The sequence below is a fragment of the Nicotiana sylvestris genome, chromosome 11 (genome assembly GCF_000393655.2).
Source record: "Nicotiana sylvestris chromosome 11, ASM39365v2, whole genome shotgun sequence".
NCBI classification, from domain to species: Eukaryota; Viridiplantae; Streptophyta; class Magnoliopsida; order Solanales; family Solanaceae; genus Nicotiana; species Nicotiana sylvestris.
This window is the reverse complement of record NC_091067.1, coordinates 153,349,061-153,371,775: the sequence shown is the minus strand read 5'-3', so window position 1 is coordinate 153,371,775 and position 22,715 is coordinate 153,349,061.

The window sequence follows — 22,715 nt, the reverse complement described above, 5'->3', positions numbered from 1 at the left end:
GAGGTGGCTTGATATTGCGCTTGGGCCGTAAAGGGCCCCTCCAGGAGTCTGTACAGCCCCAGTGAGCGCGGGTACCCATTGTGATGTGAGATTGAGCCCGAGTGGCTGATATTGTGATCTGAAATTTGAGTTTGAGGGTCTGGTACTATTCTAAGATTGAGCCTGAGGGGTTGGTATTGTTCTGAGATGTTGCCCGATGGGCGGATTTGTTGATAACGTGCACGAGAGGCGAACCTTTATGTGTTTATTTTTCATAATTGACTGTCAATTACCTGCTTAATTGTTGAAAAAGGCTTTTCATGAAGTTAAATTTTGAGTTAAAGGATTTTACCTATCTTTCACAGGCTTACTATTTTAAATGATTTTACTGCTTCATTATAGCATTCCTTGTGCCTTACATGATTTCCTGCTTTTAGTCTTTATTTATGATTATTACTCACTGAGTTGAGTACTCACTTTACTCCCTGCACCATGTGTGCAGATTCAGGCATATCTAGTCCCGCTACCAAGTGCTGATCATTCTGGCTCAGGCGGATCCGAGGAGTCTCTAGGTAGCTGTTGGCGTTCGCAGCCCGGAGCTCTTCCCTATCTTACTTCTTTATATTCTTAGTTTCTGTATTAAACTCTGTAGTTATATATATTGGAGTATTCCATTTTGTTAGATGCTCATGACTAGTGACACCCTAATATCGGGCTGTGTTGGGTTTTTTTCTGCGAATTATGCTATTATCTGTTAACTTTGGATTATCTTATCATGCTTTAGATTTATTTCTTATGGTTTAATTATTAATAAATGGATATGGGAAGTGTTGGCTAGCCTTGTCTTCACGAGAGGTACCATCACGATCGGGTTCGGGTGTAGGGTCGTGACATCTAACCTCCGCGAACTAGTGACGAGGCTAGGACAAGACACTTACAAATAAGCCTGTGCAGTATAACAATATATATACCAATAACAGCAATAAAAGAAACAAGACAAGAAATATTGGGAAGGGGACATGCTGAGGGGATCACAAGATAAAGGATCACAACTGTAATAAGATCTTGCTCAATCAATATACCTTAGGCAGATAGAAACAAGTAAACAGGTTGGAAAATGCATGGCATCATCCTTCATGCTTTTACTCCTAACCTTTCCATATGAAACAATAGAAACGACACGACATCAAACTTCGTGCATTAACTCTCTCATAACATGGCACGGCATCACCCTTCGTGCATTAACACTCACAACATGACACATCATCATCCTTCGTGTAACGACCTGACCGATCGTTTTGAGCTCTAGTGTGTCGTTCAGCAGTTTGAGGACATGGGTAGCTTCACCTCAGGTATTATGACTTGTGCGCACGATCAGAATTGAATTCCGGGAAGTTCAGAGTTGATTTGGAAAGAGAATTCTCATTTCGGAAGCCTTAAGTTGAAAGAATTGACTAAGGTTGGATTTTTGAGTAAACAACCTCGGAATCGGGATTCGAAGGTTCCGGCAGGATCGTATAATGATTTCAGACTTGGGCGTATATCCGAACCGAGTTTTGGAAGAGTCGGGAATGTTTCGGCATCTATTGTGGAAGTTAGCATTTTGGAAGGAATTTCATAAGTTTGGGTTGAAGTGGATTTTAGTGTTATCAATGCTTGTTTGGGACACCGAGGAATAGCTCTGTATGGTGATTTTGCAATTGGGAGCGCGATCGAAAGTGAATTCGGAGGTTCGTAAGTCATTTTGGAGTCATTTGGCTAAAGATAGAAATTTGAAGGTTTTTGGGAAGTTTGACCGAGAGTTGACCTTTTGATATCGGGGTCGGATTTCGATTTCGAAAGTTGGAGTAGGCCCGTAATGGAGAATATGACTTGTGTGCAAAACTTGAGGTTAATCGGACATGATTTGATAGGTTTAAACACCGAAAGTAGAAGCATGAAATTTTAGAGTTCATTAAACTTGAATTGGAGTGCGATTCATGGTATTTAGCGTTGTTTGATATGATTTGAGGCCTCGAGCAAGTCCGTAATGTGTTTTGGGACTGGTTGGTATGATTGGTTGGGGTCCCAGAGGCCTCGGGTAGATTCCGGATGGTTAACGGATCAAAAGCGAAATTTGGAGAATGTTTGATGCTGCTGGTAGTGGTATGACCGCATTTGCGGCGTTTGGGTCGCAAATGCGACATCATATTTGTGAGAAGGAGCTCGCATTTGTTAACCTGGGGGATGCTGACGGGAGATCGCATTCTTGGAGGTTTGAGCGCATTCTTGAATCGGAATATAGGCTTCGGAGCGATGTGAGTCTCCTTTCTAACCTTGTAGGAGGGAATTGTCCCCATAGGTGAGTTAATTGGTTATGTGCTCCTATTTGTGGGGGCTTCGTACGCACGAGGTGACGAGAGTCCCTGCGTAGCTACAATTATGCTATTGTCCGGGTAGCCTAGGACCCAAAAGCATGTTGTACTTGGAATATTTGTAACCTTGTTGACAGTTTGAATTGCTTAAATCATATCAGATTAGTAAATGAACTTCTAAAAAGATTTAAACTTCATTTTCAAAAATCTTTAAAAGATAATTGGCGTTTCGTTGGATAATTGTTCCCTGTTGATTTCTTGATTGACTGTATGTGTGTGTTTAATTTCGGAACAGGCCGAACGCCTCGGTAGATTAAATAGATACATCTATGGTTCACGCCATTCGACCCTCTGGCAGTACACAATTTAAATATTGTTGGATCGTGTCGTATGTCCTCGACATGATTTGCGCATGCTTGTATTGCTTGCCTTGGAATTTATTGAAGTGATGTTGTTCCTTCCCGACTTGAGAATAAATGTATAAATGACGAAAAGGAATTTTGAAATTTCCTATAAAAGAAAGAATTGTTTACTTGCTTCATTCTATTGAATTACAATCATGTTTATAAAAATCCATGATTTAATATATTACTGATATAACATTATTGGACCACTAGTAAGTGTCGAAGTTGACCTCTCGTTTCTACTTCTTCGATATTAGACAGGATACTTACTGAGTGCACGTTATTTTTGTACTCATACTATACTTGCTGTGCATTTTTGTTGCACAGGTTTATGTGTGACTAGTGGCTTAGTGGCATAGCGGCATGGTTGATAGGGAGACTTAGGTGAGCTGCACTTATCGAGATGATCCGCAGCGAGCAAAGTCTCCTTCAGAGGATTGTACTATATTTTCATTTCTGTCCACTTGGTATACCGGACAACTACTGTATTTTATTTCATTCCTTAGTAAATGCTCATGCACTTGTGACACCGGATTCTGGGAAGTCTATGGGTTTATTAACAAATTTAAAATTGTCAAATGTTTCATTATTTATTCAGTGGAATTTATTATGTATTGTTTAAACGTAATAAAGAAGCGATTTCAGAAATATTTAAAATGAGAAGTTACTAGTTATTTGATGTTGGCTTGCTTGACAATGGTGTCTGGAACCATCACGGCCCTTAGTAGATTTTGGGTCGTGACAACATAGTATCTGAGCACTAAGATCCCTTAGGTTTCACGAGTTATGAGGGAGTCTAGTAGAGTCTTGCGGATCGGTACAGAGACGTCTGTACTTATCTTCGAGAGGCTACAAGGCTGTTAAGAGCACTTCCCTTCTTGATTATTCATCGTGCAGTTTGATTCCTTGAGGCTTATGCCCTTGTTTCCTTCCTAATCAATCTTACGCGATGCCAACCGCTTGTTATAAATCTAGAATTTAAGATTTGTAATAGTACTACAGATGTGGTGCAGGATGTTTCTCCCAGTATAGTTGGTTGGGCTATTATCTTCGCCTTACAGAAGGATTTTTCTATCATTTCGGCTCGGTAGTTGTGCTTCTAAGAGCTTGGAGGATATGCACATGTTGCTATGGTGCTCACGAGTGGTTATTGCATAGTATTGACTTGATGGTAGGATACTTGCCTATGTGTTGGGGCAGAGAATGAATTGAAAGGAAGTCTACTCAGTGCACGATTTAGAGATCTGATATTTCATTTCCGGCGGAGGAAAAGCGATTGGCCTATAGATGTCCAAATTTGGGGTGATGGAGTAATGCTACCGTGTATTTTCGATTTTCATCTGTGATGTAGTATCGTCGTCCTTGATTGTATGTGTTAAGTTCACCAGTGTTATGGTCTTCTGCAATTCGCCTTTAGGGTAAGATATTGTGAAATAATATTGGAGAAACGACTATTAGATATTGCAGGGTGTGGTGGTTCGGGATTGAATCAGTGTTCCTAATGTTAGCAGCTCGAGAAAGATGATCTTCGGAAAGGTTTAAAGTTATTAGTGATTTGTGGGTTCAAGTGCTACGAAGATGGATTTTATTTGAGGCAACAACTGAGTAGTAAAGGATGAGGAAGGACATGTGGGGAGTGTCAGGTGGTGTTTAAAATTTCTAGAAGGCCAAGTATAAAAAGCAAATGTCGAGTAGTCGATTAAAGGGGTGATTTCCGCCAAAGTGAGAGAGTGGCGGAGTTGCATTTGGGCTTGGTGGTAGGATTACCACGCACCTTAAGGAGAGTTTGGAATGATTTGGGTATTTTAGTGATTGGTTATTGGGGGTCTACGGATTTAATTTGAAGTATGGGCTATTATGTGGCAGGAGATTTCATATAATGGAAAGGAACTGCTTGAAATGAAGAAGGATACATTGTAACTTGAATTTGAAGATATTGTCACACGTTTAGTTGATGTACACGGGAGTGAATGGACTTATGCAACTAGAAAGTGAGCTCGGACTCAGGATAGGTTATTGATGTCGTAGTGATTGTACCTAGTGCAGCAACGTTGGAAGATGTCGGCACGTAAATTCCACATGTGGGTTATCTCCAATGAGTAGATTGGCAGTCACATGGATTGGCAAAACTTCTGCGAAGAATTCTATTGGTTATACAGCAAAGAGATCGGTCGTGCGAATATGGTTAATGAATCAGAGTATGAAAATGGGGTTTTACAGAAAGATTTCGAGAATTTTTGCGGTTGATTGCGCAAGGTTATGTCAATAAGAGTTAAAGAATCCTGGTGAATTCCAAAGTTGTGTAATAGTGGATTCAAGTTAAGTGGGAGAGTCTCACTGTTTAGGATTAGGTTGCATGGCTAACTACTTGCGAGGTTTCTAGTTATTAGCATATTGATGGGTTATTTCAGCTGCGAGAAAAGAACATAAGTGGTAATTTGAGCAAAGGAATTGTTAAAGGTGTGATATGGTTGGCCTTATTGGCTCATGTTTAGACTCGGGGAAGGATTCAGGATTTATGCCTTGTATAGATGCGGGTTTCAAGGGAAGTGATTTTGCCGGGTGCTTCGTCGAGAGGGCATTCATGTGCTAGAAGATTCATGGAGTTGATTATATTCGGGGCCAAGTCAGAGTGGGTGGCTCTCAACAACAATCCTAGTGGATTCAAAGGTTAAAGTGTGGTACCTAATGATTTCGAGCCTATAGGTACGGTTAAGAATCAAGATTTTGCAACAGCTTATGAGAAGAGGTCCAGAATGTTCTATGATGTTTTGACTTGCAGTGTAGCATTTGGGAGGATGAAATGGTTCGTGGGATTTGAGACAGCATGGTCTCGTGATTCAATGTCACTCGAGATGAGTGTGGATGGAGTGTGTTATGTGTTGAATGAAGTCATCATTATTTCTAAGACAATCAAGGATAAATTGGAAGAGGATAGATTGGTTAGCCATAGTTGAATTGGCATATTGGCGGTAGTGATCAGTTCCTTCAGTGTGATCAAGCTATGCAAGCAATCTGTGACGGTACGTGTGAGGCTTGTCGGCCGTTGTAATTAATGTTATTCAGAAGTATCCTACTATTATGGCCTGCTATGTGTAGGTGGATCCCGGAAGGGCTATGGTGGCTTAGACCACTACTTAGAGATTTGCATATTCCACGGTTATGAGAATTCACCTGTGTGTTGCTATGGTTCTCCTGAAGTGAGTTAAGTGAAAAGTTTTTATATGATGAAGTGTTAATCTATTAGTGGTTCCGAAGTTATGATGAAAAACGTGTTCTATTGTATATTGGCATGTTGGGTGCAGTGAGTGGTATGGAATTTGAAGTGAGGATCAAGGTTGCAGTTCGGTGTTGACAAGGATGTCACAAGCTCAGATGAGCAGGAAAGAAGTTTCGATGTTTAAGGTAAGTTGGTATTGTCTTCAGTGTCACCTGAGATCGGTGTTTTGTGAAGAAGGTTTTGCATCCCGGTTAAGGATTCTTGATCGCTTTTCAGCGTTAGTGCGACCGGTGATTTGGATGTACAACCCTGTTATCTGTTATGGAAGGTTGTGGGAGCGTGCCCCACGGGAAGGTTGTATTAGTGTGGCATGTAGCCACTTGATTGATTTAAGAGTTAAATCAAATATGAAGATTGTAGTGATATCGTTAAATTGAGAATTTATGCCTGAAGGGCACTCGGTTTATTGGGTTGTGGACTATGGAGGATTACTCCGGTTATGATGGTTGTTCTTGAGTGTTATGAGAATAGGGGGTGATTATGGACCTTTGAAAGGTTATTAGCCTGGTTCAGTACGATCAGAATCAGCTTGAGGTTTGTGGATGGATTTAAATGTGAATGGGCTCTATATCAGGCTAGATGTGTTCATTTCAGCCATGCGCTCCTTATGGAAGAGTAGTCGGGGTGTTATTTCGTCGTCAGCTATTTCATGTAGTGATGTATTGCACTGTGTAAGTCGTGAGACGGCTTGATGAATTTCTTATGTATTGAGGTTCTACGTAGAGATGATGTTATATGAGCAGAATGGCTCTTGAGATTCAGATCGTGTATCACACCTCAGTTGTGCTTGAGTTTGTAGCTTATAACGCTATATGTCTCCCTAGGGATAGCATTATGCACTTGACGTGCTGGTGACCAACATTCGGTATTTTGATGTACTGAGCAATCTAGCTCGGTGTGTATCTCCTTATATGAATTTTATGTGTGGATCGGGTGGCACACCGCAATAATGTGATGTTGAGTATAGTTCCCTATATCTATTTTGATGTGTTTTGTTTCCTATTTTTATGAGGAAAGCTCATATTAGTTGTGTGCCCGAGTCGCATGTATGATTCGCGAGCGGGGTATCTGTTCAATTATGTTGACCGCGTCGCATGTATGATTCGCGAGCGGGGCAATTGGATTTCCTTTTCAGAGTTCGTTTCCCTTTGTATCACGTTCGAATTGGTAGCCTATTGTCACATTGTGGCATCATATGAGACTTTTGATCATGTTCGGGATGGCTTATTGCCTGAGCAGTTCGTACTGGGTGAGACGAGATTATTGGATTTAGGATCAGTGCAATCTGATTATATGAAGTATATTAAGGAGCTAAGACCATTATTTGTTTCAGAATGAGGTGATGGTTCTTGTCAGGAGTATAGACCCAATGATTTATTGATTCAGCAGTTGGTTATGAATTTTTACACATCTCTTCCATCGTGGTAGTATTGTAAGAGTTAGAGCAAGACTTATATATATCATGAGGTGCAATGGGAGCATCAGATTCATGGAATTTCGACTAAATAGATCAGAGAATATTATTGTGGTCCTGTGAGTAAAGTGGTGCAAGGTGTGAATTCAGCTAAGGTATGCAGTCATGTTTTGGTGTTGCGTGTAGCTACTGATACGGTGAGCGTATTTTGGAACAAGCCTGACAGAAATTCCGGACGTTGGAATTTGGGTCTAAGGCTTATTTACTTGAATAAAAGGGAATATCTCCAAAATTGATCGAGCTAACGTGCTCAACTGAGTTGTCGTAGCACGGGTAGGTGCACGAGGTGTTAAACAGTGATTTCTGACTACTTCAGTGTAGTTCTCAGTATTTTGAGCTCTAGCGTGCCGTTCAGTAGTTTGAGGCTATGAGCAGCTTCACCTCAGGTATTATGACTTGTGCGCACGATCGGAATTTAATTCCGGGAAGTTTGGAGTTGATTTGGAAAGAGAATTCTTATTTCGGAAGCTTTAAGTTGAAAGAATTGACTAAGGTTGGATTTTTGAGTAAACGACCTCGGAATCGGGATTCGAAGGTTCCAACAGGTTCGTATAATGATTTCGGACTTGGGCGTCCGGACTGGGTTTTAGAAGACCCGGGAATGTTTCGGCGCCTATTGTGGAAGTTAGCATTTTGGAAGGAATTTCATAAGTTTGGGTTGAAGTGCATTTCAGTGTTATCGATGTCTGTTTGGGATTCTGACTCTGGGAATAGCTTCGTATGGTGATTATGGTATTAGAAGCGCGATAGGAAGTGAATTCGGAGGTCCGTAGGTCACTTTGGAGTTATTTGGCTAAAGATAGAAATTTGAAGGTTTTTGGGAAGTTTGACCTAGAGTTGATTTTTTGATATCGGGGTCGGATTCCAATTCCGGAAACTGGAGTAGGTCCGTAATGGCGAATATGAGTTGTGTGCAAAATTTGAGGTCAATTGGACGTGATTTGATAGGTTTAAACACCGAAAGTAGAAGCTTGAAATTTTAGAGTACATTAAGCTTGAATTGGAGTGCGATTCATGATTTTAGCGTTGTTTGATATGATTTGAGGTCTCGAGAAAGTCTGTAATGTGTTTTAGGACTGGTTGGTATGATTGGTTGGGGCCTCGGGTGGATTACGGATGGTTAACGGATCAAAAACGGTATTTGGAGAAGGTTTGATGCTGTTGGTACTGGTATGACCGCGTTTGCGGTGTTTGGGTTGCAAAAGCAGCATCGCATTTGCGAGAGGGAACTCGCATTTGCAAACCTGGGGGCTGCTGAGGGGAGATTGCATTTGCGAGGGGGCCATCGCTTTTGCGATGCTGTCCTCTTCGCATTTGCGAAGAATTTTGTCGCAAATGCGACCATGGTAGGGGAAGCTGGGCTTCGCATTTGCGGCGCATTCGTCGCAAATGCAACCTCAAAATTGCGAGCCTGGAGTCGTAAATGCGACTTCTGCGTCTGGTGCAATGGCTTTTTATTTCGAGACTTAGCCTATTTTCCTCATTTCCCACTTGGTCTTAGGCGATTTTTTAGGGCATTTGAGGAGGGGTTCCATCATCATCAAAGAGGTAAGTAATTTCTACACATCATAAATTAAATACGTGGATTATGGGTAGATTAACATGTGAAAATTAGGAAAAATCAGGGGTTTTAGATGAAAAACCTAGAATTTGGTAAAAACAAGATTTAACCACGAAATTTGTTAGGGAATGGAGTAAAAAAATTATATATTCTTGATCCTTAGGTTATGGGTAACAATTTTCTTCAAAATTTTTTGGAATCCGGGCACGTGGGCCCGGGGATGAATTTTAGGAGTCTTGCATTTAGGGTTGGAAAATTGGTTTAATAATTAGAATATGAACTTTTGAGCATGTATTGACTAGTTCTTACCCTATTTAAATAGTTTTGGATCGTTCGGCTCCAAATTGGAGGTTTGAGTGTGTTCTTGAATCGGAATATAGGCTTCGGAGCGAGGTGAGTCTCCTTTCTAACCTTGTAAGAGGGAATTGTCCCCATAGATGAGTTAATTGGTTATGTGCTCCTATTTGTGGGAGCTACGTACGAGGTGACGAGAGTCCGTGCGTAGCTATTATTATGCTATTGTCCGGGTAGTCTAGGACCCAAAAGCATATTGTACTTGGAATATTTGTAACCTTGTTGACAATTTGAATTGCTTAAATCATATTGGATTAGTAAATGAACTTCTAAAAAGATTTAAACTTCATTTTCAAAAATCTTTAAAAGAGAATTGGCGTTTCTTTGGATAATTGTTCCCTGTTGACTTCTTGATTGACTGTCTGTGTGTGTTTAATTTCGGAACGGGCCGAACGCCTCGGTAGATTAAATAAATGCATCTATGGTTCGCGCCATTCGACCCTCTGGCAGTATACAGTTTAAATATTGTTGGATCGGGTCGTTCGTCCTCGACATGATTTGCGCATGCTTGTATTGCTTGCCTTGGAATTTATTGAAGTGATGTTGTTCCTTCCCGGCTTGAGAATAAATGTATAAATGACGAAAAGGAATTTGGAAATTTCCTATAAAAGAAAGAATTGTTTACTTGCTTCATTCTATTGAATTACAATCATGTTTATAAAAATCCACAATTTAATATATTATTGATATAACATTATTGGACCACTAGTAAATATCGAAGTCGACCTCTCGTCTCTAATTCTTCGAGATTAGACGGGATACTTACTGAGTACACGTTGTTTTCGTACTCATACTACACTTGCTGTGCATTTTTATTGCACAAGTTTATGTGTGACTAGTGGCATAGCGGAATAGCGGCATGGTTGATACAGAGACTTAGGTGAGCTGCACTTATCGAGACGACCCGCAGCCAGCAGAGTCTCCTTCATAGTGTTGTACTGTATTTTCATTTTTGTCCACTTTGTATACCGGACAGCTACTGTATTTTATTTCATTTCCTAGTAAATGCCCATGCACTTGTGACACCGGGTTCTGGGATGTCTATGGGTTTATTAACAAATTTAAAATTGTCAAATGTTTCATTATTTATTCAGTGGAATTTATTATGTATTGTTTAAACGTATAAAAGAAGTAATTTCAGAAATATTTAAAATGAGAAGTTACTAGTTATTTGTTGGTGGCTTGCCTGACAATGGTGTCCGGCGCCATCACGGCCCTTAGTGGATTTTGGGTCATGACACTTCGTGTATTAACACTCACAAAACATAGCACGACATCAACCTTCGTGCATTAACATTCTCCCTCACCAAAACAGTGAAAAATAATACCAGGGAGATAGAAATGTCAATAACAAGTCTTACTTCAATATTTGGTTCCAAAATACCAACCTCAACTTTGAGTCAATACTCAATCAAGACCAAGGTCCGTAAACACGATAAGAATTCTCAACATAACGGGTAGCTAGTTTAAGCATGGATAATATGATCAAAGAAAGCAATAATTACAAGAATAAGACCCACTCACATGCTGTGACTCGACAACAACGCATAGGTACTCGTCACCTCACCTATACATTGTACCTAACATTTAAACGCATAACAAACATGCAAATAAGACTTAATCCCTCAAGTCAAGGTTAACCACAACACTTACCTCACTCCAACGGCCAAACTCAAAGCTCAACCACGGCTTTTCCTCTCAAACGAGCCTCCGAACCAGTAGAATCTAGCAATTACCAACCAAACAAAAAATTGGGAACTACCCGGGATAGCAAAGGATTCAATTTAGGCCATTATTGAAAAAGTCAACAAAAGTCAACACCTGGGCCCGCTTGGTCCAAACCTAAAATTTGGATCAAAACCCAATTACCAATTCATCCCCGAGCCCCAAATATAATTAGTTTTGGAATCCAACCTCAATTTGAGGTCTAAATCCCCAATTTATCAAATCCCTAGTTTCTACCCAAAATCCCCAATTCCACCATGAAAACTTTAGATTTTTAGGTTAAAATCTCGTAAATGAAGTGAAAGATTGAAAAAAACTAGTCTAGAATCACTTACCCATAATTTGGGGAAGAAAAGTTCATTGGAAAATTGCCTCTTGTGTTTTAGGTTTTGAAAATTTGAAGAATGGGAGAAAAATCTTGTCTAAGTCATTTTTACACAGCTACAGATGTCGCATTTGCGACCTTGGCTTCAAAAATGCGAAGCCCGCAAATACGAAGGGACCATCGCAAATGCGAAGTCCTTCACACCTCTGCTTCCTTCGCAAATGCGAACATGGACCTTCGAAATTGCGACTATAGGATAGCATTTGCGATCTCTGCCCTTCCCAGCTTTACTTCGCAAATGCGAAGAATACTTCGTAATTGTGAAGGCTATTTGGCCCAGCTACTCCTCACAAATGCGAGAAATAGCTTGCAAATGCAGAACCTGCAGAGGTTGCAAATGCAATACCTGATCTCGCATTTGCGAGATCAGAGGCCTACACCAGCAACTGAAACATCAGCAATGTTCTAAGTCTTATTTTCACTCTGCAGCCTATCCGAAACTCATTTGAGCCCTCGGGGCTCCAAACCAAACATGCACACAAGTCTTAAAACATCATATGAACTTGCTCTTGCGATCAAATTGCTAAAATAACACCTAGAACTACGAATTTAGCACCAAATCAAATGAAATTTTCAAGGAAACTTTGAAACTTCTAATTTCTCAACCAGACGTCTGAATCACGTCAAACCAACTCCGTTTCTCACCAAATTTCACAGACAAGTTATAAATATGGTATTGGACCTACAACAATTTCCGGAACAAAAATACGGACCCGATATCAAAAAGTCAAACATTTCCATTTCATTAAGCCTTTAACTTTCAAATTTTGACAAAGTCCGATATCTCGGGCTAAGAACTTCCGATTTTGATTTGGGCATATGCCCAAGTTCCAAATCACGATACAGACCCACCAGGATCATCAAAATACGAATTCGGGTCCATTTACCAAAAATATTGACCGAAGTCACCTCAAATAAAGTTTTTAGGCAAAATTTCTTATTTTTATCAACTTTTAACATAAAAGCTTTTCCAAAAACATGCCCGAACTGTGTACGCAAACCGGGGTGGGTTAAAATGAGATTTTTAAGGCTTAAAAGCGTAGAATTGTGTTTTAAAACACAAGATGACCTTTCGGGTCATCACAATAAATGAATCAGGTCAGTGTAGTTCTGAAAATTTCAATAGCTAGGACTACTGAGAATCTGTGATTTCACTGTTATTGCTGCTGTTGATGCTTGTCGAGCTCCTTATTACACCAAAGTCAAAAATGAAAATGACTAACTAAGCTTATCAGCTACGAGTTACAAGATTCCTATCTATGAGTCCTTTGAAGCTTGATCTTGAGTCTTGGCTGGTTCTTCACGCAGACTCTGATCTGAACCTTGATGCTTCCTACCTGCAGGTGCTAGTTCATTTTTCTTTAGCTTTTAGGATCAAGACGGGACATGCAAAGCTTGTGACTTCAGTCATGTATTGAGCAATCCACATCTTTTGTCCACTTCTGCACTTTGAATTCACTTCTTTTCCTTTTCTTTTATTCTGGATTGAGACTTCTTTTTTTTTGTCATCTCGAACCGTCGACTCGCATTCTTGAGGCGAGCTTCTTCTACTTTTACCTTGAATTGACGATAAGACTAGAGGTTCCCCCTATTCTTCAGGCAGTATCTGTTGTCTCTGACTTGAACTTGAAATGAATTCTCTTATTCTCCATGTGGGTGCCTGCTATTGACTTGAAACTTGAAATAAATTCCCTCATTCTCCAGGTGGGCACCTGCTACTAACTTGAAACTTAAAATGACTCTAAAATGAATTCTGAAATGACTTCCCTCATTCTCCAGGTGGGCGCCTGCTACTATAGCAAAACAGACAAAACAAAAGAAGCTTTTCTGCCCCAGTTTGCACTAGGAATATTTGTGAGTTGTTAGCAGAACTATAAACCACCTATGTTATTGATGAAGGATGCAATGAGCAGAGTAAAAAATGAAGACTCGACCAGGATGTGCATCTTTTGTGATTAAAACTGACAAACTTATACTAGAAAGTGTGTTTCCTAAGAGTAAAACTAACAAACTTTGACTAGGAAGTACGTCTCCTAAAAAAAGTGTAACAAGAATGACTCAAACTAGGAAGTGTATCTCCTAGGGATGAAACTTGAATAACCCAAACTTGGAAGTGCATCCCTAGGGTGAAACTTGTAACCTAAAATTAGGAAATGCATCTCCTAAAAAATAAAATTTGAAAGACTCATACTAGGAAGTGCGTCTCCTTTGGGGTGAAATTAGAATAACCAAACTAGGAAGTGTGTCTCCTAGGGATGAAACTTGAATAAGCCAAACTAGAAAGTACTTCTCCTAGGGGCCAAAGCTTGAATAACCCAAACTAGGAAGTGCATCTCCTAGGGCTGAAACTTGAATGAATCAAACTAGTAAGTGTGTCTCCTAGAGGTGAAATCTCAACTTAGGAAGCGCGTCTCCTAAAAGTATATCCTGGAAGACCCAGACTAGGAAGTGTGTCTCCTAGGGGTAAAATATCAATTTAGGAAGTGCGTCTCTTAGGGATAAAACTTGAATGACTCAAACTAAGAAGTGCGTCTCCTAGGAATGAACTTAAATGACCCAAACTAGGAAGTGCATCTCCTAGGGGTGAAATCTCAATTTAGGAAGTGCGTCTCCTAAAAGTATATCCTGAAAGATTCAGACTAGGAAGTGCTTCTCCGAGGGGTGAAACTTCAATGACTCAAACTAGGAAGTGTGTCTCCTAGGGATGAACTTACATGACCAAAACTAAGAAGTGCATCTCCTAGGGGTGAAATCTCACTTTAGGAAGTGTGTCTCCTAGAAAGTATAACAAAAAAAAACTCAGATTAGGAAGTATATCTCCTAGAAATGAGACTGAGCTTGAGGAAAACTATGAACTAAGCTTGACTAATGTAAAAACTGACCCTATTCTCCAGGCGGGATCCCTCAACTTAAAGAAAGCTAAAGAAACAACTTAAAAATTTAAAACTGACTCTATTCTCCAAGCAGGATTTCTGAACCTAAGAAAAACTAAAGATTAACAACTTAGGAAAACTAGAAATCGACCCTATTTTCTAGGAGGAACTCCTGAACTTAAGGAAAACTAAGACTAACATCTTAGGAAAACTAAAAATTGTTCCTATTTTCCAGGTGGGACTCCTGAGCTTAAGGAAAACCAAAGATTAACAACTTAAGGAAACTAAAACTGGCCCTATTTTCCAGGCGGGACCCCTGAACTTAAGGAAAACTAAAGATTAACAACTTTAAGGAAACAAAAATTGACCCTATTCTCCAGGCGGGACTTTTGAACTCAAGGAAAGCCAAAGATTCCTCTCAACTAGGGATATGCCTAGGAGGTATGGTTCTTCTTAACTAGGAAAAATGCCTAGGAATTATGGTTCTTCTCAACTAGGGAAAATGCCTAGGAGGTGTGATCTTCTCAATAGCCTTTGCATAAGCAGAATTAGGGGCATTACACCTGAAAAATTCAAGCTTCCAAGCTTTGATATGAACATAGCCTTCATCCCTATTTCAGACATAGAAAACTTGTGAGCTTAAAACATGGTGGTTAGTTTGTGGATTTGACTACGAGGGCGATTTCTCTTGCACTTGTCATGATCAACTTTGATTTTAGCTTGGAAGACAATGCTTCTTATCAGCCAACTACTTTTCCGGATAACCCTTATCACAAGAAATATTCTTGATTCGTTTAAGTCTAATACATTGTATCTGATGTATTGCACTCGCATTCTAATATTCACGAGTCTTTGGATTTTACATGAATCCCAAAGAATGTCTGTTGTCATCAACTCAGTGCACACACTATTCTCCCATGTCTTAGGCCACTTTGAAGTGCTTTCCAAAATCTTCTTTCTGTAATTAAAAAGCTAGTAGCAGATTTTGAAGTCATTTCTCATTTGTTTCGACAAAAATAGACTCAAAACGGACTCAAATAAAACAAGAGGAACAAAGTAAGGATAAGAATGAGAAGAGATGGTATCTAACAAGAAAATTTTTACCCAGGAAAAGAACAAAGTAGAAACTAATCTTATTTGAAGGACAACTCCACTGATCATGACATGCGTTTTGGATTAAGCGGCCTGATCTGTCCAACCAATCACACTTTCAGTTCATGTCATGTCTTTGTACTTCAAAACGAGGATTTCCATGATCCAATTTATCTATAAAGTCATAGACCTCATTCGACTTGTAGTGCCCTGAAGGGTTTTCACCAACAAGCCTCTCTCATTTGTTTATCTCTCAACTCATCGTCACCTTAGGTACCCACGAGGGTTTTCACCAATAAGACTCTCTTATTTTATTCATTTTTCCTTGTGCCCATAATCAAAGTATTGCCCATGGTGTAAATCATACCCTTATCTCTCTTGATTTGGCATCCTCAAAGATGGATCGGAAGATCTTTCTTTGGACCGTAGTGTAGGCTTTTGGACAGGGTCAGAAAGAAAGGCAGGAAGGCTCAAATTAAAACTAAGACAAAAGGGTTATTTTATTTACAATTTTTGTATTCCACTAAAAAGTTTTGCCCAATTTCTATAAGAAGAGAATTTGATTCTTTTCTTTTTTTAATATGGAATTACTAAGAAAAATTGCCTCACTATTGACTTCGTGGGATTATGAAATATTTTATTTGGTATGACCAAACCTTAAGGCTTCCTACGTATCTTGTGGTGACAAGAATCAGGTCGAACGTTGTTCAAATATCTGACCTAACTATTTTTCTTTCTCTCTATTTCTTTTTCCTTTTTTTTCAAAACAAACTGCCCCAACTTCTATTTTCTGGGGGCATGGGCCTTTGACTGTTCTTTCTTTCTTCTTCTTTTTATTATTTGAACTTTCTAAGAGTTTCTCCAGTTTGTACTCTCGGAGCATAGATGTTTCTTTTCGTCATTTTTTTCATTTTTTTACTGTTAACTCGAAGCTTGATTCTAGAAGAGTGTGGTCAAAGAAATAAACACAAGCTCAAAAGGGGTAGCAAAGGGTATAAAGTGTTTGGATAGCAGAAAAAGGGCCTCCCAGCCTTGAGAACGCCAAACATGGTATCCTTTCGCGATCACAACATTGATTAACATGTCTATCTTCTTGGTGTGTCGTGGTCAAAAGACACTTTTCATCCATTAATTTCAAACTTTACAACAAACTTCAATTGATTTCCTCAATCCCGAGCTTCACAATGATTTAAAGGTAATGATCATTAATCTCCACGGGTATGACTATTCTAGTTCCACGTGAATTTTACACGAGATTAATTCCAAAGTGTTTCGACTCTTTATTCATTCTCACAAGTGTCTTTTTCTCAGTTATCCAATTCAAGACTAAATCAATTTTCTGAGATCTGGCCAAAATTCTGCATGCATGTCATGTTGTTAGAACTAGCGAGAAAAGAACTGATCACAGAATGACACAAAAGGACAAAATATATTTCATTGAGTACAGGATGGAAGGGGGTTTAACAACAAGAGAAACGACCTAAAATCTGAGTTACAACCCTAAAATAACCTAGATACTGAAAATAGCAACAAAATAGATAGATAAGACTCACACAAACACAATAGAGGGATATAAGGGTTTGACTCAATAAAACAAATAAAATATGGATCACAACCCTTAAATATCCCAGATAATAGAAAAAACATCAAAACAAGCTAACACGATTCCTTCCTAGTGAGGAGGGATTACCTTTTCAATTGCTAAGCTTGACATTTAGCCACAAATCTGCTCATCAGAATCACCAGGGCCCTCTCCAACAATATCATTAACTTCAGTTAGCAAGTTCCCGAGAGGATTCTCATACTCCATGCCACCACGTATAATCCCCACAAAGTGTGCATCATCATGTGCAAGTAAAGGATTCTGCGCGATATTCTAGGTGTCACTGTCTTGGATCACAATTATTCCCTCTTGAATCATTTTTTTACTTCCCTTTTCAAACCATGACAATCTTCAATCGATTCCTTGGACACTAGAGTGGTACATGCACCATACAGTAGGATCAAAACCTTTTTCATATGGGTCTAGAGTATAGTCAAGGAGCAGCCCAATCAGGCCAGAATACTTTAACCTTTCAAACAAGCTTGTGTAGGATTCCCCGATTGGTGTGAAACTATTTATTTGCCTTTGTTACCCTCCATGTCCCTATTTTCTAGGGTTGTTGGGTGCAATAAAATGTTGTGAAGGAGAAAGAGCATTATGCGGTGCTGGCGCTCGCCATAAGGAGTGGCCTAGTAGTTGGACAGTTGACCAGACATTGTTCGGAGGATAATACTGGGATGGATTATGTGGAGCTCGGGGATAAGTTTGGGTTGGGGTTGAGGCTGAGTATATTGATGAGATGGACCCATTGGGCCATGTCATGATCCTGAGACAACTATGGCAACATCATCCTGTTCCTTCTGACCCAGCAAGCTTCCTGTGTCGTTCTGCATTGCTTGTGTTGTGGCTTTTAAGGTAGAATAGGTCATGATCTTGCTTGACCTCAAACCATCTTCTACCATTCCTCCCATTTTTACCACATCGTTGAAGGCCTTACCGATGGTTGAGACCAAATGGCCAAAGTAAGTAGGCTCTAGGGCTTGAAGAAAGTAATCGACCATTTCATCTTTTTGCATTGGAGGATTGACCATTGCAACTTGTTCTCTCTATCGAAACCTGTATTCCCTAAAGCTTTCATTAGGCTTTTTTTCTATCTTGATAGGGGATAGGTGATCCGGTACAATGTCTAAATTGTACTGAAAATATCGGGCAAAAGCTTGATCCATATCATCCCATGTGTACCACCTGCTAGCGTCTTGGCAGGTTTACCACTCCAGATCCACCCCACTCAGACTCTGACTGAAATATGCTATCAGTAATTTGTCCTTTCCATCGGAACCTCTCATCTTGCTGCAAAAATCTCTCAAATGGGCTGCAGGATCTCCATATCCATCATGCAGGTCAAACTTAGGCATGTTGAACCCGGTGGGCAGTTGGACATCAGAAAACAAGCACAAGTCCTTGTAAGCCACACTTACTTGGTTTCCTATCCCTTGCATGTTCCTCAAAGATTGCTCTAAATTCTTTATTTTCCTAAACATCTCATCTTGCTCCATGTTCTTAGATGGTTTATCGGTTTCAACAGGAGACTCAAAGTGAAGGGTGTAGGAATAAGGATTTGGGACCTTGAAGGTTGATTCTGGAGCATAGTTTTGGGCATCTTGGGCTTGGAACGCGGGTTCAATAGAAGATTGGTGGAGGGTAGCTTGTGGAGGGGCTACAAAAATAGGAGCAGATGTTGGAGCATGCTATGAGGTTGTTTTGGTTGTTGGAGCATGGAAAGCTTGGGACAAGGTAACCGGGTAGTTGTGGTAAGGGGTAAAACCTGGTACATGTTGAGGGGAAAGATCAACAGTACTGGGAATCTGGGCTTGTAATAATGGTGGGATGGAGGCAGAGTTTTTTGTATAGTTAGTAGGAAATGAAGGTGGAAGATGTCCCTTGATCCAGGCCTAATACATTTCCGTCATTTGATGTTTCAACCTTTGGACCTCTTCTTTCAATTCAAATTATGACTCCACAATCTCTCTCGAGGGGTCAACAACTCCCGTATCCAATTCATTGCTAGTCATGACCGCCTTATGCTTTGACCTGGTGTTATATGGATGACTCGCCAGAATGCTAATAAACTAACTACCTGAACAGAACCTGGCTAATTTGCACACCCAACAACTTTGTTAGTTTTGAGACGCTTAACAGATAGGAAATCGCATGTTGGGATGTAATGCGCCTAAACAACTAAACATTTCTACCATGTGTTCGAATGGTTGCATGTTTCATCTCGGCCTTAGCTAACCCTTTTTAATTTTGTACCTCTTTTCTTTCATTTCTACCTCCCATTAATCACTTTTGATGTTCGATGGGGATTGCCTACGTATCATGCCACCGCATGAATCAAATCATTATGTAGTTTAGGAAGATCGGGAATAAAGTAAATAAACTAACTCCTTTTTTTGGATTTTGAATTTTGTTTTAGTTTCCGAAAGAAAGACTTATAAAGGAAAATATTTTTGAATTTTAATTTGTTTTTTTAAAAGAACTTTTGAAAAGAAAAGATTATGAAAAAGAAAGAAAATATTTTTTTTTGAATTTTAACTTCTTCTTTTTTTTTAGATTTCGAAAGAAAAACTTCTAAAGAAGAAAGGAAACATTTTTTGGATTTTTTTACTTTTATTTTGAATTTATGAAAGAAATACTTCTAAAGAAAAAAAAGATATTTTGAATCTTGAATTTTCTTTTTTATTTTTCTAAAAAAAATGAAAATATTTTTGTATTTTGGGAAGAAATTAGAAGAAAATATTTTTGTATTTTGTAAAAATGGTGCCTAAAAGAAAGACTTTCTAAATAAGAAAGTAAGGAAAATATTTATTTTTTTTTTGAAAATTGTGGTCTCAAAAAAAGACTTTTCTAAAGGAGGAAGTAAAGGAAAATATTTTTTGATTTTTTAAAACTGTGGGCCGGAACCGATGAGGTTTGCCTATGTATCTCATATCCGATGAGAATCAGACCCGCGTAGTTCAGCCAAAATCGGGGAATACTTTAAAATCTTAGTCTATTTTTAACACCTTTTGAGTCAAATCAAACACAATTTGATTTTTGAACACATGAATTGTATGAGAACTAGGTGAATTTCACTCTCTTATTTTCCTTCTCTTGTTTTTTTTTAATTTTTTTCCCTATTCTAAAAGCCAATCAACATACAAGTAGCACGTAAGATGTATCAGGATAGTCTTTTTAGTTTCGGGTACACCTATCCTAGACGGACCCAACCCTTATGTTGAGTCCCCTAAGTTAAATGCACGTGATGCAAGCAAACGTGCCTACTAGGGATCTGGCATGAGGCTATGTCATTCTAAGTTTAAAACCTGGGTGTATTATTGTAGACCTGGCTTACCCGAGCGGACACTCAAGCCGGAAGGGGGGCAGCGTACCAAAAATATAGAAGCTTCACCGGCTTTGCAACTTATCCGAACCTCGTTCTAAAATTAGGGTATGACTCTAACAGAAATGTCACGACCCAAAATCCACTAGTCGTGATGGCACCTAACCCAACTCGCTAGGTAAACCAATTAACAATTATCCATTCCCGATTAAATTAACAAAACAATTAAATGGAAGAAATTTGAAACTTATACAGTTCCCAAGGACTGGTAGTACAAATCATGAGTTTCTAAGAATAGAGTTTACAAAGCTGATTTGAAGTAAATACATCTTTTGTTTGAAAAGTACATAAAAAGAGTTTTATAATCTAAGGCTACCATGAACAAAAGAGACAACTACAACAGGGATGCAGGTACATCTTCAAATCCAGCAAACATCGAACACAACAACAACACCAACAACCAACATTTGCACGCAATGTGCAGAAGTATAGTATCAGTACAACCTATCTGCGTATATAATGTCATCTGGTCATGAGTCAATGTACATGAATGCAATGCATGAAAAGTGAGTTAATAAAATCTTTCGGAATGTCATAAGAGCATTTTGCCTTTGAGTAATATCATAAAGTAAACTCTTTTCTACTTTCGTATTTTTCTGAGACCCATGAACAGATGATAAAATATATGACACATGGAAATTCAAGAACATAGATATCTCTAGGACTTCTATGAATAGAGTCATTTATGGAATTTGTGCATTTACACGTTTTATTTGTGTCGTATAGATCATGCCAAAAGAAAAAAGGGATAGCCTTAACATACATGAACTGATTCTCTTGGCAATCCTTTTGACACATGCCAATTGCAACAAAATACGTAACGGCGGATCGAAGCAGGGAAGAATCCGTATAATATTCTTGAGAAAGATTTGAACATACTCCCTTAGAATCGCGAAATTCCGTTGCTATTGTATTAAATAGCCTTCGTATGAAATGTTAAAGGAATAACAGTAACTCACGTTGCCATGTAGATTAGATGTGAGCATTTCTCCATTTGAAACTTAATGAAATATTCATGTAGAAACCCAACTAATGTTGAAAGCAGATCCATACGATTTCATGTCCAACTTAATGAAATGTTCAACTTAATGAAATATCCAACTAATGAAATATTCATGTAGATTTCATGTATGTCATGGCAGATCTAAACAATTTCTTTCCTCAATTAATGAAGGATTTTGAAAGGCTCCTTATTATAGTGGTGTGGGCTCCACTTGATAGGGGTTACTTGGCCAAAGACTTTCCCAACTATTGACACTTTTTATGTGAACTTAGTAGTCACCATTTTCCTGAAGCAAGGGCTGCCACGTTAGGTGTCCGTAATCTTTATCCCAAAAAATTTTAATTTCTTAGCTAATATTCCCACCAAAATCATTAAGTAACCCAATTATCCACATAATTACGAATTATCTCAGATTACTTAAAATACTACTCACTTTAGCATACCTTATACGCCTCACTATCATGGTCATGTGGTTCCTTGTAAGGCATTAGTCCATAAATATCGGGTATTATAACTCGGGCCATATTTTATCCCAAAATACCAAACTTTGACGAAAATTCCTTTTCTTTGACTTGCTTCCCCTTTCACCTTTACGAATTTACTCATCACTTGTAAAATAGCATAATCCTTATAATCTCCAAATAATCTTTTACTTGGACTGATGTCAATTACTTTATGACAATTTCAATGTACAATACTACAGGGTGCAACATCATCGTAACTTAATACTGCGAAGCGTAACATTATCGTAATGTAATACTGCAGGGCGTAACATTGTCATAACTTATTACTGTAAAGCGTAACATCATCGTAATGTAATACTGCAAGGCGTAACATCATCGTAATATAATACTGCAGGACGTAACATTATCGTAATATTGTGGGGGTGTAACAATCAACCTTTTCAAATTTAAAGCTTCTAGCTACGAATCATTTTTCCAAATCAATTTCGAATAACCTGAAAACCAAAACGACGATTTGCATAAGTCATACTACATCATACAGAGCTACTCATGTCCTCAAATAACCGAGAGAAGTGTAAATGCTCAAAATGATCGATCGGGTCATTACATCCTCCACCACTTAAACATATGTTCGTCCTCGAACGTGCCCAAAGTTGTTCTCAAAGCCATCAAACTGTAGTGTAATCTTACCATGCACATACCCGGGGGTGATCCCACGTCACCCTATCCCATATAGGTCTGATAACACAACATAACTGAAATTTCTTAATTCAACCTAACCC